Source organism: Felis catus, chromosome A1 (genome assembly GCF_018350175.1).
Source record: "Felis catus isolate Fca126 chromosome A1, F.catus_Fca126_mat1.0, whole genome shotgun sequence".
Classification (NCBI taxonomy): domain Eukaryota; kingdom Metazoa; phylum Chordata; class Mammalia; order Carnivora; family Felidae; genus Felis; species Felis catus.
In genome coordinates, this window is record NC_058368.1 from 142,611,983 (window position 1) to 142,629,286 (window position 17,304).

The 17,304-nt window shown below is 41.6% G+C and overlaps 1 protein-coding gene across 1 annotated transcript in view; it reads right to left on the bottom strand.

Moving 5' to 3' along the window:
- Window positions 1-17,304, bottom strand: part of ARSB (arylsulfatase B) — a 170,099-nt gene that overhangs the window by 2,231 nt on the left and 150,564 nt on the right.

Consider the following 17,304-nt stretch of genomic DNA (forward strand, 5'->3'; position numbering starts at 1 on the left):
ATCATGCCATGACATACAGCACTATATTTACTTTTTTAACCACAGTTATGAAAGATAAAAGTGAGCAATGCTCAGTTCACTATTCAGACAGGATAATTATGGGTATAAGAACAAATTGGTATACAAATTATTGGTTATTAACACGGATTACATTATCATCTTGGGGTCTTATACTAATTGATCATCAGGTTTTAGGGGGAGCAATTACCTCCCTCACCTTCTTGAATTTGGAACCAATTGAAAGGTTAGAGGCCAGACAGTTGGAGCTAAGATATTGCCCTTGTTACTGATAAAGTTGATTAGAGAGAACATAGCTTCAGATCTGTGACCGAGAGGCCTTGCTAATAATTGACTCTTGACTTAGAAAGACTAAATCACTCATCCCTGATCCTGCTGGACACCCACTGGGCTCCCTCAGAGCTGAGAACAGACCAGAGTGCTTATATATATTCTAGGGGCAGGCGAGCCCCCAAATGAGACAGACAGAGAGTCTGAAGTGAGCATGCTCAGTTCCTTCTTTTGGGTAATTCCCTCCTTGGCCTGCTTGTGAGGAGTGAAATAGGTGTAGAAGAGAGACCTGAGTTCTGCTGTAAGGGATCTGTGAGGGCAGGGTATGCAGGTGTCCACCTCACTCATACCTGAGCATGTTTAAAAGCCTGCAGTTTAGGGCCTAACCATAAAATAGCTAGTCTGTTTCAAGTCCACATTTACCTGTCAACTTTTCAAACCCGGTCACAGCAATCACCTAGGGTGCGTTTCCAAAGGCTTCCAGACTGCCCACCCAGTGACTAATAGCCTTGTGTGTGCTCTGTCTGTAACAGTGCACTCTCCATCATGGCGGCCGGCCCGTCTGTCCCCCATCCTGTCATAAAGGACTTTGGGAGTGCCCTCCTTCCTGCTAGAGCGGGACTTGTGTGCTACTGCCCGGGGCTTCCTGCAGGAGCAATGTCAGTGGTGGAAAAGGCAGGGCCCCGTTCTTCTGGTCGGTCTTGTGGAAATGACCCTAGAGACGCATACTGGAGACAGAGCCAATAAATGTTGGTGGTTTCAGACCTTAGTCTTAACAATCGTGTACCGACAGATCGTTAGCACCAAACGGCAAATCTTTTTGACTTTTTTTCTCTGCCTGCTTGTGGACGTTTCGGCTCCAATATAAGCGGATGTTTGCTGTGATCGAGGCGCAGAGGATGTCTATCATAGGAAATGTGTTCTTAAAACACAGACTGTGTTAGGACTGTGAGCCCTCATGATTTACTCCTCACAAGTTTGTGTAAAGGCCACATTTTGATACCAAAGGATGTTAAATAAAACAAGTATGCTTTGCTAACATAAACAAAGAGAGGAAATTGAGCTATCTCAGCTATACTCATATTTATATACATTTTTTCTTAAAACAAACAGGAACGTAAAATACCTAAACAATAAACAAGCCTAAGACTAAACGATGAAAGATGCTATTATCGCAACTCTATTTTTTTTTCTTATTGAGAAGTTAAAGGGAACATTACAAGAAATAAGAGAACTCACACTCTGTGAGCCAACACCTAGGAGGGACAGATGTTAACATTTTGTTATATTTGCCATTAAAAAAAAAAAAAGGAGGGGCGCCTGGGTGGCTCAGTCGGTTAAGCATCTGACTTTGGCTCAGGTCATGATCTCGTGGTCCGCGAGTTCGAGCCCCGCGTCAGGCTCTGTGCTGACAGCTCAGAGCCTGGAGCCTGTTTCAGATTCTGTGTCTCCCTCTCTCTCTGACCCTCCCCTGTTCATGCTGTGTCTCCCTGTCTCAAAAATAAAATAAACATTAAAAAAAAAATTAGAAAAAAAAAAGGAAACAGAACAACGAAAATGAAGTGACAGTTCCCATGTGACGGTCTATCCCCATCCTTAATCTCCGTCCCTTCACCCCCTGCCCCTGAGGCTGCTGCTATCATGGATCAGGGTACAGTCTATCCTGTGGCGATTTAACAGTCCGGTTACACATGCATGTGCCACAGAATAATCTACAGTCCTGTTTTATACTTTAAAAATGTATGCGTATATGTTATGCCATACATACTCTGCAACTTGCTTTTTTCAATACACTTCAGTATTTTCAGAGCTCTGTGATTATGCTTGTGTATATTATATTCCTTTTAACTGTTTAGTATTTCACTATATAAAAACTCACATTTTATTTACCCATTTCCCTGTTAGGCATCAGGTTACTTCAATTATTCTTTTTTTTTTTTCTATTGTACACTATTCTGCAACGAGCATTGTTACCCACTCCCCTGGTGCACATGAGCAAGCATTTCTCTAAGGTTTGTGTCTGGAAGCAAAACTGTCCACTTGCAAGGGGCACACGTTTCCAACTTTACAACACGTACTAATTGGCCCTTGTGCCAGTGACGTCTCCCCTTCTCCATATCCTATACCTGATACTTTCAGACTTCAAGTTGTTGCCTATCTGAAAATTTTTAGAATCTTCACCTTTCCTTTATCACTCAATCAGCAAGAATTATCTTTCTTTTTCCGTGTCAATCCAAGAGTTGTTTAAAAAAACATTTTAAAATAACACCCATAGAGAAAAGTGCACTAATGGTGCTGATGAAGACTGGACCCTCTCCTGTGGACACCAGCCCACTCAAGAAACAGGATATTACCAGGATTTCAGAAGCCCATGTCAGCAGCCTCCAGTTACCAGCCTCCTCTTCCAAGGTAACTGCCATCCGTCAGCAGAGACTCTTTCTGCCTGCTTTTGAACTTTGTACAAATGGAAACCATACAGCATGTTCTCTTTTATTTCTGGCTCCAACTGATTTCATAATGTTTGTGAGACTCACCCTTGGTGTTGAGGTTCAGCCTGTTCCCAGCACTTCATTCATTTTGACTGCTGGATGTGATTCTGTTCCATGAAAATTCCACAACATCTTGCATTTAGGCATAGAACCCACCAGGAACTGATTTCTGCGCACGAAGTAAGGTGGGACTCAAGATTCATTTTTCAAAGATGGCTATTATCTGACCAAGACTGTTGAAAAGACTGTTCTTTGCTACTCATCTTCAGTGACACCGTTGTCAAACATCTTATTTCCATATGTGGTGAGTCTGTCTCTAGAGCAGCATGGTCCAAATAGAACTTTCTGGAGTGTCTTATGTCTGTTGTCCACTGCAGCAACCACTAGCCGGGTGCTGAGGGTGTTGAGCATATGAAATACAGCTAGTGTTGGGACGCCTGGGTGACTCAGTCGGTTGAGCGTCCGACTTTGGCTCAGGTCATGATCTCACAGCTTGTGAGTTCAAGCCCCGCATTGGGCTCTGTGCTGACGGCTCAGAGCCTGGAGCCTGCTTCAGATTCTGTGTCTCCCTCTCTCTCTGCCCCTACTGCTCTCACACTCTGTCTCTGTCTCTCTCTCAAAGATAAATAAGTGTTAAAAAAAAAAATTAAAAAAAAAAAGAAATGCAGCTACTGCAACTGAGGAAATTAATTTAAACTTTAATTACCATATGTGACTAATGGCTACTGCATTGGACAGGCCAGCTCTAGAGTTTTTATTCTGTCCCACTGGTCTATATGTCTATCCTTATGCTATTACTACACTATCTTCATTACTGTAGATTTACCATATGTTTTTCTATCTAAGTCCCCAAATTTGTTGTTCTCCCAGATGGATTTCACCATTATTGGCTTTTGCATTTTCTTTTTTTTTAATGTTTATTTATTTTTGAGAGCGAGAGAGAGAGAGAGAGAGAGAGAGAGAGAGAGAGAATATGAGTGGGGGAGGGGCAGAAAGACAGGGAGACACAGAATCTGAAGCAGGCTCCAGGCTTGGAGCTGTCAGCACAAAGCCCGACATGGGGCTCAAACCCATGCACTGTGAGATCATGACCTGAGCTGAAGTCGGATGCTTAACTGATTGAACCACCCAGGCACCTGTGTTTATTTTTTTTTTAATTTTATTTTAGGGACAGAGAGAGAGAGTGCGCAAGCTAGCAAGGGAGAGGGGCAGATGGGGAGAGAGAATCTTAAGCAGACTCCATGCTCAGTGTGGAGCCAAATGCGGGGCTCGATCCTCGACCCTGGGATCATGGTCTGAGCTGAAATCAAGAGTCCACAATCAACTGACTGAGCCACCCATGGGTCCCAGCCTTTTGAATTTCAATATAAATTCTAGGAGTAACTTGTTAAATTTCACAAACTAGCTACTGGCTACTGGGATATTGATTATGATGGTATTAACTCCAGGGATCAATTGTGGGGTATTGCTGTCTTAAAATATTGAGACTTACAATTCATGCGTGTGGTGGATCCCCATAATTTCTCTTCATCATATTCTATGATTTTCTGTGTAGAGGTCTTACATGTCTTTTCTTAGGTTTACTCCCAGTTGGTTAATGTGTTTTAATACCGTTATAAACAATATTTTAAAACAGGAGCACCTGGGTGGCTCAGTAGGTTAAGCGTCCGACTTTGGCTCAGGCCATGATCTTGTGTTGAGCTCTGTGCTGACAGCTCAGAGCCTGGAGCCTGCCTCGGATTCTATGTCTCCCTCTCTACCTCTCCCTTGCTCTCTCTCTCAAAAATAAATAAACATGTAAAAAAAATTAAAAAAAAATTTTTTTAAATTTTTATTTATTTTTGAGACAGAGAGAGAGCATGAACGGGGGAGGGGCAGAGAGAGAGGGAGACACAGAATCCGAAGCAGGCTCCAGGCTCTGAGCCATCAGCCCACAGCCCGACGCGGGGCTCGAACTCACGGACCGCAAGATCATGACCTGAGCTGAAGTCGGACGCTTAACCGACTGAGCCACCCAGGCGCCCCTAAAAAAATTTTTAAAATACATATTTCATACTCTGAATTAACGCAATTGACACTTTTACATATTGACCTTGTTTTTAGTGACTTTGCTAAATTCATTTATTAATTCTAATTCTTTGTTTATAGTCTTTGGATTTTCTATGCATGCTATAATGTCACCTGCAAATATTGACATTGGTTTCTCCCCATAATAGATCTTTCGGTTTCCTTTTTCTTACCTTATGATATTGTACAAAATCTCTAGTATAAATTTGAATAAAAGTAGTGATAGTGAGAATTTCTATCTCATTCCTGTTTTCAGGGGAAAAGGTTTTACTATTTTACTGTTAAGTGTGATATCAATATAAAAATCTTTGTAGCTATACTTTATCAGATAAAAGAAGATCCATTCTACTCCCAGTTTACTAAGTTTTTATTTTTATCATAAATGGGTGTTAAATTTTGCCATATGCTTTTTCAGCATCTGAAAATATCACATCATTATTCATTTATATTTTAGCACAATTAATTATACTTCTTGATTCCTTTTCTTTCAATGTTTATTCATTTATTTTTGAGAGAGAGAGACAGAGGGAGAGAGCACGCACAAGCAGGGGAAGGGCAGAGAGAGAGGGAGACACAGAATCTGAAGCAGACTTCAGGCTCCCAGCTGTCAGCACAGAGCCTGACGTGGGGCTCGAACTCACGAGCTGTGAGATAATGACCTGAGGCAAAGTCAGACGCCCAACCGACTGAGCCACCCAGGCACCCCTCTACTTATTAATTCTTAAATGCCAAATCAACCTTGCATTTACAGAATAAACTGCCTTCAGTCATGATGTTTGTCCTTTTTATTTATTGCTGGATTCACATTTTGTTCAGAGCTTTTGCACCTATGCTTCAATTTCTCTATTAATTTTTTTCTTAAAATATTCTTGTCATCTTTTTGAGTCAAGGTTATATTGGTCCTATAAAAGGAAGTGGAAGTGTTCCCTGAAGAGTTTGTGTCAGATGTTGTTATTTCCTAAATACTTGGAAGAGTTCATTTGTAAAGGTATCTGGGCCTCGAGTTTTCTTTGTGGGCAGGTTATTTATTAATTTAATTTCTTTAAGAGACATAGAACTATTTGGATCTTCTATTTCTCTTTTTCTTAGTTTTGGTAAACTGTATTTTACTGGGAATTTGTCTAGTCACACACATTTTCGTTTCTGTATTACCTTTAATGTCTGTAGCATCTGTAGTAATATCTTTTCATTCCTGATGCTGGCAGTGTGTGCTTTTTCACTTTTTTTTCCCATGATAAATTTTGTTAAAGGTTAATTGTATTTATTGTTCTTTTCAAACTTCTTACCTAGTAGTCCCTCTCTGTAGTATATTAGCTTTCTATTTCATAATTTTGCCTCTTCTCTTTATTATTTCCTTCCATTTCCTTTTGGCTCGCTTTGCTCTTCTATTCATAGGTTCCTGCATAATTAATTTTCAGCACTTTTTCATTTCTGATATATACATTTAACACTATAAGTTTTCATCCAAGCACCTATTTATTTATTTATTTAAGAATGGAGTGTACTTTATTTTTTAATTTAACTTTACTTTTTATTTCTTAAAATTTACATCCAAATTAGTTAGTATATAATGAAGCAATGATTTCAGTAGATTCCTTAATGCCCCTTACCCATTTAGCCCATCCCCCTTCCCACAACCCCTCCAGCAACCCTTTGTTCTCCACATTTATGAGTCTCTTTTGTTTTGTCCCCCTCCCTGTTTTTATATTATTTTTGTTTCTCTTCCCTTATGTTCATCTGTTTTGTCTCTTAAAGTCCTCATATGAGTGAAGTCATACGATTTTTGTCTTTCTCTGACTGACTAATTTCACTTAGCATAATTCCCTCCAGTTCCATCCACATAGTTGCAAATGGCAAGATTTCATTCTTTTTGATTGCCGAGTAATACTCCTTGTGTGTGTGTGTGTGTGTGTGTGTGTATATATATATATATATATATATATATATATATATATATATCACATCTTTTTTATCCATTCATCCATCGATGGACATTTGGGCTCTTTCCATACTTTGACTATTGTTGATAGTGCTGCTATAAACGTGGGAAAGCACCAATTTATTTTTATCTTGCAAGTTTTAAATATGCACGTTTGTTATTCAGGTCAAAATATTTTCTATTTTTCGTTGTGATTTCCTTTCTGAGTCATGGATTGTTCAAAAGTGTATCACTTAATGCCCAAACATTTGAGAAGTTCCTATTATCCTTTCACTATGAATTTCCAGTTTAATTCCGTTATGATTACAAAATATATCTATGATTTTTTAGAAATAAACTTCTAACTTTAGAATCATGTTAGATGTACAGTACATAATTTAAATCCTTAGCACTGTGTTTCCACTTGCTTTATGGCCCAGTATGTGGTCAACTGTATGTTTCATTCCCACTTGAAAAAAGAAAAAAACATCTATTCTCAAGTTGTTGGGTGCAGTGATCCATATATATTATAGTTTGTTAATTATGCTGTTCAAATATTTTATGTCTGTACTGATTCTATAGTTGTTCAAATAGTTACTGAGAGAGTGATGTTGAAAATTTCTCACTGTGACTGAAAATTTGCTTATTTCTCCTCCAAGTTTTGTCATTTTTTGAGACTATATTATTAAGTACCCATTCGTAAGCATTATAATTTTCTGGCTGATTGCTTTTTGTATAATTGTGAAAAGCCTCTCTTCATCTCCAACAGCACCTTCTTCCTTTAGTCTACTTTATCTGATGTACACATATCCTAGCATTAGTTGTCATCGTTGTTAGTGTTTGCATATTTTATTTCTTTCCATCCATCTCATATGCAATATAAGGAAGTATAAAATGGGGTGATAGGCAGGATAGGGGCTCCCAAACGTGTCCATGTCCTAACCCCTCTGGAACCTGTGGAAATGTTACCTTACATAACAAAAGAGACTTTGCAGATATGTCTAAGTATAAAGACCTTGAGATGTGGAGGTTATCTCAGATTATCTGAGTGGGCCCAATCTAACTATGAGTTCATAAAAGCAGGGACAATTTCCTGACTTTGGTCAGAGGGAGATGTGGCCACAGCAGAAGAGTCCGAGATACCGTGTTGCTGACTTTGAAGATGGAGGAGGGGCCACGAGCTAAGGAATGCGGGCAGCCATCAGAGGCTGGAAAAGGCAAGGAAATGGATTCTGTACTAGACCCTCTGAAAGGGTACAGCAGTGCTAAAACCTTGACCTTAGCCCTGCTCACACTTTTGACCTACAAAACTATCAGACAAGACACCTGTGTTCTTTTGAACCACTGAGCTTGTGATAATTTATTACAGCAGCAATAGAACACCACACACGAGGAAGCTGTGTATTTGTAATCTTACAAAGCAATTAGAAAGATATTACATATGAAATGGTCAAATAAACAACATATGGCAGAATATAATTAAGGTCAAACAGTAAAGATTATAAAAGACCATGGTAGGAAGAAGATGATACAGGTGAAAGTGCACAGGAAGGATGGATGAAGAAAGGGGGACTTTCGGTAAGACCTGAAAGATATACCTCTTCGTTACCTACCACCCTGCCCTCTTCCTGTGTGAAAAATATATAGGGTAGTGGGGTGCCTAGGTGGCTCAGGTGGTTAAGTGTCTGACTCTTGATTTTGGCTCAGGACACGATCTCATAGTTTATGGGATCAAGCCCCACGTCTGGCTCTGTCAGCCCTGCTGACAGCTGGAGACTGCCTGGGATTCTCTCTCTCTCTGTCTGCCCCTCCCCTGCTCGTGCATGGGCGATCTTTTTCTCTCTCAAAATAAATAAATAAACCTTTTTTAAAAAAATGTAGGGTATATGGGGCACCTGGGTGGCTCATTTGGTTAAGTGTCTGACTTCGGCTCAGGTCATGATCTCACAGTTCATGGGTTCGAGCCCCACACTGGGGTCTGTGCTGACAGCTCTGGGCCTGGAGCCTGCTTTGGATTCTGTGTTTCCCTCTCTCTCTGCCCCTCCTCCACTCATGCTCTGTCTCTCTCAAAAATGAATACACATTAAAAAAAAATTTTTTTTTTAATATGGGGAATGGCCTGGATCTGATTTAGTTCTATAACCCCAAAGTCTTACCCCACGGCCAGCCATATCAATGAGAAGCATCACTGAAACAACAGATAACCGAAAACTGGATAAACAGAAGGTGAAGAAGGGATTTTTAGCCTGAAGAATGAGAACAGAAGTCTCGGTGATGGAGGGTCTCTGGAGGACAGGGAGGGAGGTGCTGTTGGAGGCTTCGGTGGGATGGTTGGGTGGACAGGGTGAGACAGCTTCGGGGAGTGTGAAAAGCCAGAACTGCCACTTTTCTTCTCATCAACAGGGGGACACAAGAGGAATTTAAATATTATTTTTAATTAAACTTTTTTTCTAATAGCTTTATTATGATGTAATTCACATATGATACAATTCATTCCTTTAGAGGTAAAATTCAATGTTTTTTAGCATATTCACAGAGTTGTACAAGTAGCCTGATGGGGGAGAAAAGGACATTGGATTTGTTAACCCCTGGGCAGGAACTAGGGGTCCACAGAGAAGCATAAAGTTTTATCTTTTCCTTCTGAGGTGAAGGCCACCTCTGACAAAATAAAGGTCTCTGGACAGACAGAGATACTCACTTATAAGATGGACCAGTCATGGGTACTGATTTTGGACATTAGTGAAAAATTTTAGGGCAACTGAAGGAAATCACTACCTTACATATTATGTAGTAAATTTATAGAGCTCCTAATCTGGGCAACCTCTGGAAATCTGAAGGAGTCCAAGCTTCTAGAATGAGGTCGGGTCAATGGTTTCAGGGGAGAATGTGTTCTCCAGAGCCAGCAGGGGTTCCAGAAGTACCTTGGGAGTTGTCATTAAATGGGATGGCGAGTTAGTGGGCAGGGTTCAGGTTCCCTGTCTTCATTTCATGCAGTGCTGGTTAAACCTTAAGGAAGAACTTGTAGTATTTGCTAAATATATTATACTTCTCTACGTTTTTGTTTGAAAAAGGGGTCTGGATATGACATATCGGACAAAGGGCTAGTATCCAAAATCTATAAAGAGCTCACCAAACTCCACACCCGAAAAACAAATAACCCAGTGAAGAAATGGGCAGAAAACATGAATAGACACTTCTCTAAAGAAGACATCCGGATGGCCAACAGGTACATGAAAAGATGTTCAGCGTCGCTCCTTATCAGGGAAATACAAATCAAAACCACACTCAGGTATCACCTCACGCCAGTCAGAGTGACCAAAATGAACACATCAGGAGACTATAGATGCTGGAGAGGATGTGGAGAAACGGGAACCCTCTTGCACTGTTGGTGGGAATGCAAATTGGTGCAGCCGCTCTGGAAAGCAGTGTGGAGGTTCCTCAGAAAATTAAAAATAGACCTACCCTATGACCCAGCAATAGCACTGCTAGGAATTTATCCAAGGGATACAGGAGTACTGATGCATAGGGCCACTTGTACCCCAATGTTCATAGCAGCACTCTCAACAATAGCCAAATTATGGAAAGAGCCTAAATGTCCATCAACTGATGAATGGATAAAGAAATTGTGGTTTATATACACAATGGAATACTACGTGGCAATGAGAAAAAATGAAATATGGCCTTTTGTAGCAACGTGGATGGAACTGGAGAGTGTGATGCTAAGTGAAATAAGCCATAAAGAGAAAGACAGATACCATATGGTTTCACTCTTATGTGGATCCTGAGAAACTTAACAGGGACCCATGGGGGAGGGGAAGGAAAAAAAAAAAAAAAAAAGAGGTTAGAGTGGGAGAGAGCCAAAGCATAAGAGACTGTTAAAAACTGAGAACAAACTGAGGGTTGATGGGGGGTGGGAGGGAGGAGAGGGTGGATAATGGGTATTGAGGAGGGCACCTTTTGGGATGAGCACTAGGTGTTGTATGCAAACCAATTTGTCAATAAATTTCATATAAAAAAAAAAGAAAAAAAAAGAAAAAGGGGTCTGCAGCTAAACTATAATTGGAAAGACACTAATTAGTGATGGGTGATGGATTCGCCAAATGGGGAAGGGACTGAGAGCTGCCAGGGGATGCTTCTGATCTCCTGGTGTTCGTGAAAGGCGACCTTATTCTTTTGACTGGACAATGTATCCTCATGACTGTTTGGAAACCACTGTCTAATACAGTCTCTGATTTTTTTCTATGTAATTCATATGCTTATTGTATGTAAGTTGGAAACACAAAAACACATGAACAAGAAAATTAAAATTAGCTAAATTTACTGGCTGCTGTTAAACATTTTGGTGTATAACCCTGATGATTTTTATGCAAGGCTTAAGTAAAATAAATATGTTGGCTGACTTGCAGATAAGAAGAGGAAAGTTGATAGAAAACAAAGTTTTCACGCCTAGAGAAAATCAGGCAGGGTAATAAGGAGCCCCAAGTATTAGCACAGGGCTGAAGGGGACGGTCTGGGTCTCTTCCTCTCTGGCATGTAGAATGCATTGGGTGTGGCTGGAGAATGCGGCTTGGGAAGAGTTAATGCTGTGGCCCTGCAGGAAAGCGCTGCTAGGGATAGTAACCAGCATGAGGAGAGGGCCATGTGACTGAAGTCCCTGCTGTCCCGTCTCCCAGAAGGCCACAGCGCACAGCAGTAAAGAGCACGCCCTTTTGGAGCAAGATTGCTTGGGTTTGAATTTCAGCTCCATTATTCACTGGCTGAGTCGGCTTCGGTGTTAGCTGAACTCTCTGGACCTACATTTCCTCATCTGTAAAAGGAGGATAATGGCATCTATTTCACAGGACTGTTGTGTGGCTAAATATGATGACACATAGAAAATGTTCATTAGTACTATGTCCAGAATACCGTAAGTGCATAATGAATGATTTTGATGCCAGTTGTGCAATCTTGGGCAACTTTCCTGACTCCCCGTGCCTCAATTTACTATATGAAAGTAATATCAGAGCAAGTGAGATAAGGCATATCGAGTGCTTAACAGAGTATCTGGTATATCGTAAGGCTATTATTAACATTGTCAACACTAAAGATAATAACGCTAATATTAAAAGCACTTGCTACTTGCTTATAAACATAAAATGTTGTGTTAAGTGTACCATATATGTTAGCTCATTTAATCCTTGCACCAGCTCTATGAAGTAGGTAATAATCGCTGGTAAAAACTGTCATTGAGTGGTAGCTATTAGTATAACACAGGTTTTTTTTCTTATATATCCTCCTTTTCTGAAGACCTTACAAAGAGGAGAAAAGTAGGCAGAACTCATTATTAAAGCAGAAAAAAAAAAAATGAAAAACCAAAACCCAAACCAGACAAACCACTTCTCTGGTCTGGGTCTGGAGAGGACCTGTATTTGCTCCCCCAACACATGTTCCAGAGTTTGAACAGGGATGGCGGGAAAAGCGTTAATGGCGAAGCTTTCATTTGCTACTTCAGGGTTTGGTACCTTTTCATTTCTACTGAGCTCTTTCTGTTTTTGATCACTTTTACAATTTGCAAAGACCAGCTTAAAAGTTTATTCTACCTCTGGCCACCCATTTTATTCTTCCTGCTTCTGCTGGGATGCCATCTTCATGCTTTCAAGGCATATGTAGTTTTACTTAGAGCAAAACGTACTCACTTGGCCTAAGTGGGAAAACCTCCCAGCTCTTCCAGATATTTGGTGATCAAGGTATTTTTTAATATGGAGTCCTGTCAGGTATGTTTTTTAAGGAACGGGCAAATGTGTCAGCTGATTATGTGAGTCAAATGTGCCTCTTAAATAAAACACTAAAGTTTTATTTACACTCAACATTTGACCGGCTGACCAATTTCTTCATGGCTCAGTCCCAGAAAAGTTCAAAGGATCGCCAAATCAAAGTGAAGTTCAAGTCACTAAGGCCTTGCTGTACCAGCTAGTCTGCCAGCTAGCCCCACTGCCCACAGACGGTGTGCCCTCCAAGGTGCATTTGCGCTACAGCTGCCTGGGCGCTCTCAGTGAACACGCGGATGAAATCTGTAGTCTGCTCACAGTTTTTTTGTTTTTTGTTTTTTTTTTTTTAATTTTTTTTTCCAACGTTTATTTATTTTTGGGACAGAGAGAGACAGAACATGAACGGGGGAGGGGCAGAGAGAGAGGGAGACACAGAAACGGCAACAGGCTCCAGGCTCTGAGCCATCAGCCCAGAGCCCGACGCGGGGCTTGAACTCACGGACCGCGAGATCGTGACCTGGCTGAAGTCGGACGCTTAACCAACTGCGCCACCCAGGCGCCCCTCTGCTCACAGTTTGACACATCCGGGAAACTGCAGGTCCAGGCCCTGGCTGCCTCTCATCTCGCTGTGTGGTAAGGACTGACGTACCCAGATGCGAATGTGTTCATGGTTGTCTTGATTCTTGTTTTTTCAACAGTCATTCTAGACCTCAAAATAGAAGTATTTCTCTAAAAACAGTTCCCAATAAAACATGGGCTAGAACCCCACGCTCTGAGCTGATGCTTGATTGACCCTTTCTGCTTAATTTTCAGGGATGGAAAAAGCCCCCACTAGCCATAGGTATGGCTCTGGCAGCTCGCAAGCTGGGATTTACAGAACGGTTAGGGATTTACCAGTGGCATTCCCTATACCTTACTCGCTATTTTGAGAAACCACTCATAATATTCTGAGAAACCACTGTACATTTTCATAGCCTGTAGAATGAATAACCTATTAAGTCACTTAGCCACTCTGAATTTCCATTTCCTTGTATGTAAAATGAGGAGAAAAATAATGCCTACCTCATGGGATAATTGTGAGGACGGAATGAGATCCTTTGGGTGGTGAGTGTTCTTTGCATTGTAAGTATAAAAATCCCAGTCACAGGTCTCTTGAATTTCCACAGCAGTTGCCATAGGGCAGGGTACATGGATAAACTAATTGACCAACTGAAAGAAATCACTTCAATTTAGGCTGAACCTATGGCATTTGATTGACAGCCATCAAAATCAAGGCGTGGTCAACTGCCCAGACCTATAACAACTGTGAAATCTGAACCAAGTGCCAATGGAACAACATATTATTAGAAAATTGTGGGGAACAGCGGTGCCTGGGTGGCTCAGGTGGTTAAGCATCTGACTCTTGGTTTTGGCTCAGGCCATGATCTCGTGGTTCATGAGCTCAAGCCCAGCATTGGGCTCTGTGCTGATGGCCTGGGATCCTGCCTGGGATCCTCTCTCTCCCTGTCACGTTCTCTCTCAAAATAGATCAATAAACTTTAAAAAAAGAAAATTGTGGGGAAGAGAGGATGGGGGGAAATGGGGAAGTCAAAAGGTACAAAGTCTCAGTTATGTAAGATGAATGAGTCCTACCTAGAGATCTACTATACAGCACAGTACCCACAGTTAATACTATATTATGTCCTTAAAAACTTGCTAAGAGGGAAGATCTTATGTTAAGCATTCTTATCACACACACACACACACACACACACACACACACAAAGAAAATAATAATAAGAGGGTGGGAAGAAACTTCTGGAGGTGATGGATATGTTTACGACATAGAATGCGGCAATGGTTTCATGTAAGTATACTTATCTCAAAAGTCATCAAGTTGTAAATATTAAGCTTTTACATATTTTTAAATATTAAGTTGTAAATGTACAACGTTTTCCATGTCAATCATACCTGAACAAAGCGGTTTTAAAATGAATGAAAAAATAATACTGTGTGGAAAAATAACAACAACAAGGCAATACCATCGAAATTATGTATGCTAACCCAGAGGTATGGTTAAAATTGGGAAAACGGGGTGAAACAGATCAGGGATTCCCAATTCTGGTTGTGCATTAGGATCACCTGACCCCTGCAGTCACCTTAGGACTTAACTATGGTGCCCTGAGCTCAGCAAAGCTCAGCAACTGGCTTCTTGGCAGCCTAGCCTGGCCCAACTTCCCTGCCTGGCTTTCTGTCACCTTTAATGACCTGAAATCAGCATCTTCAGCAGCCGCATCTACTATGCTTGCAATGGTCTTGACACAGCTCTTTCCTCCAGACAAATGCCACACAGCTGCCCATCGTACATAACAGCTAAAAGAGTTGTCCAACCTCCACCTGGGCTCACCACCAGCAATCCTCAGAGGACCCCAGGGCCCCATGGACCCCAGGGTGAACACCAGTGGCCCAGGGCACTCTGCTGGATGCACCCACATGGGCTCAGGTGCAAAGTGAGGGGGTCTGGAGAGCCATATCAGCACTGGGGTCCAGTGGAGCTGGTTTGTGGGCCACATGCCCTTTGCCCTTCAGGGGTACTCCCATCCCTTAGGGCCCACGAGCTCTGCTGGTGTGTACCCCTGAGAAAGGTAAAACAGGGAGGCCTGACTAGCATTAAAAATTCCTCACCAAACTCATACTGCCCCTTATTTCTGGACTTAACCTTGATTGCTGTAGGTTTTCTGTTACACCCACACTGCTTTAGAATCCTGTCTCTCCTTGGCGAAATCCTTGCTACACGAAACAGGAGTGTTGGGGAAAATATACCAGACATAAAGCTAATCAGAAAAAGGTGAGGAGGAATATTACAGATGTTATTTATTACCTACAAGGGAAAAATCAAAACGCTCATAATTTTTATATAGGCACTCCACATGACATATTTCAAACAGATCTGGGTTTATGATTTTTAGTTTACAAAGTCAGTTTCTCCAACACCTACTCATTCAGTCCATATTTGATATTTTAAAAGTCCTAATGAAAAAAGAGCTTTGATGTGGCTTGCTCAGCCTAGACAGAGTTCAAATGTTAATCATTATTGAATTGTGCATAATAAGTATTCAGAGAATGTGTGTGCCTGTGTCACAGGGAACTCCAACACTTGGTTAATGTCTGACATTAACCAGGGGTGTGTCAATTGAGCACTGAAAATCCAAAAAACAGAAATCAACCATTCAGTGAATCCTCAACTCATGACTGTCCTAGAAAGTTTAGCAATTTACATCTGAAATGGGCTGTCCGGAGATCCTCTCATACGTTGGTTCAAACTGAATCTTGACTAAATGTACTATTTTATATTGCTCATTCATCTGCTTATTAAACAAATCCTCATTTTGTTGATCACTCTACATGCTTGAGTCTAAATCTTCAGAATGAGTAAACCAGGGCCCAGCAGATAATAATAATTGCATTAAAACACCATAAATTCTAAACCAGTGGAACAATCATTTGTTGGCTGAGTGAATAAAATGTGCGACATGTGACGTGCTAGATGATTCCAAAGGAGAAGCTAACTGCCTGGGAGGATCCAGGAAAGTGGTGCTCACTGAGCTGGGCTCTAAAGGACAGGGTGAAGGTGGCAGATAAAGAAAGTGTGACAAAAATGATCCAAGGAGGGGAAGTGTCTGTCTTCTTGAAATTTTCTTCTCTCTGTGATGTCTTGCTCCTTTTCAGCCTCTAAAGGAGGAAATGCATGCAAAGCACTTAATCACAGTGCCTGGCACAGAGAAAATGCTCCATCAGGGGTGGTTATTGTTTCTACTTGAGGTTTTTTTGTTTGTTTTTTCTTCTTAATGTTTATTTTTGAGAGAAAGAGAGACAGAGTGGGAGGGGGAGAGGGGCAGAGAGAAGAGAGACACACACAATGCAAAGCAGGCTCCAGGCTTTGAGCTGTCAGCACAGAGCCCGACGTGGGGCTTGAACTCACGAACTGTGAGATCATGACCTGAGCTGAAGTCGGATGTTCAACCAACTGAGCCACCCAGGCGCCCCGGCTTGAGATTGTTTTTTAGTCTCCTTTGCTTTTTCTTCTTTCTCTGTTTGTCTCTTAAATGTTTTCATTCCCCAGATTCGTGCTCAACATTCCCCTGGGTATTCTAGGCCCCCAAATCTTATCTCCTACCCAGATCACTCTTTGTTGTGTCCAACTGCCAGTGCCCCTAACCCAGGCTTAGATGCCAGGCACCACGTGGCCAGAGCCAGGCCTTCTGGCATCATACACACATTGTACCTCAGCCACGTTCCAATCCTGCATTTGTAGATAGGGAATTGGACATCTATCTTCCAATTCTAGCCTAAACCATCAAAACAGGTTCAACCACTTCAGCTTGTCCCTCCTCTCTCCTCCTCGGACAATAGCACATGTACTGTCTCTGGCTCCACCTCCTTTCCACTGCCCCCATGAGCCACTTGGCCTTTTTTCAGCCTGTGCCCAGGGTGAGGAGTAGAGGTGGCAGGCAGAGAAATCCTGTATGTCTCCCCATAAGAAGCTTCTACAGGAAGCTCCTCTCTGATGTAGCCTACACACGGCCAAGTCCGGGACTCCCAAGCTGGGTGCCCTGTCTCCGTATCTTCCTTTTGTAGTTACCATGGTAGAAACATTTGCACTGAGAAGAGAAAGGGGTAGAGTGTGGAACCCTGGAGAGAACCAACATTTGAAAGGCAATACAGAAGGAAATGAGCCTCCAAAAGACTGAGGAGGAGGAGTTAGACGGGAAGAACGCCTCTGAAGCTGGGGGAAATATTCCACGGAGGAAATGGT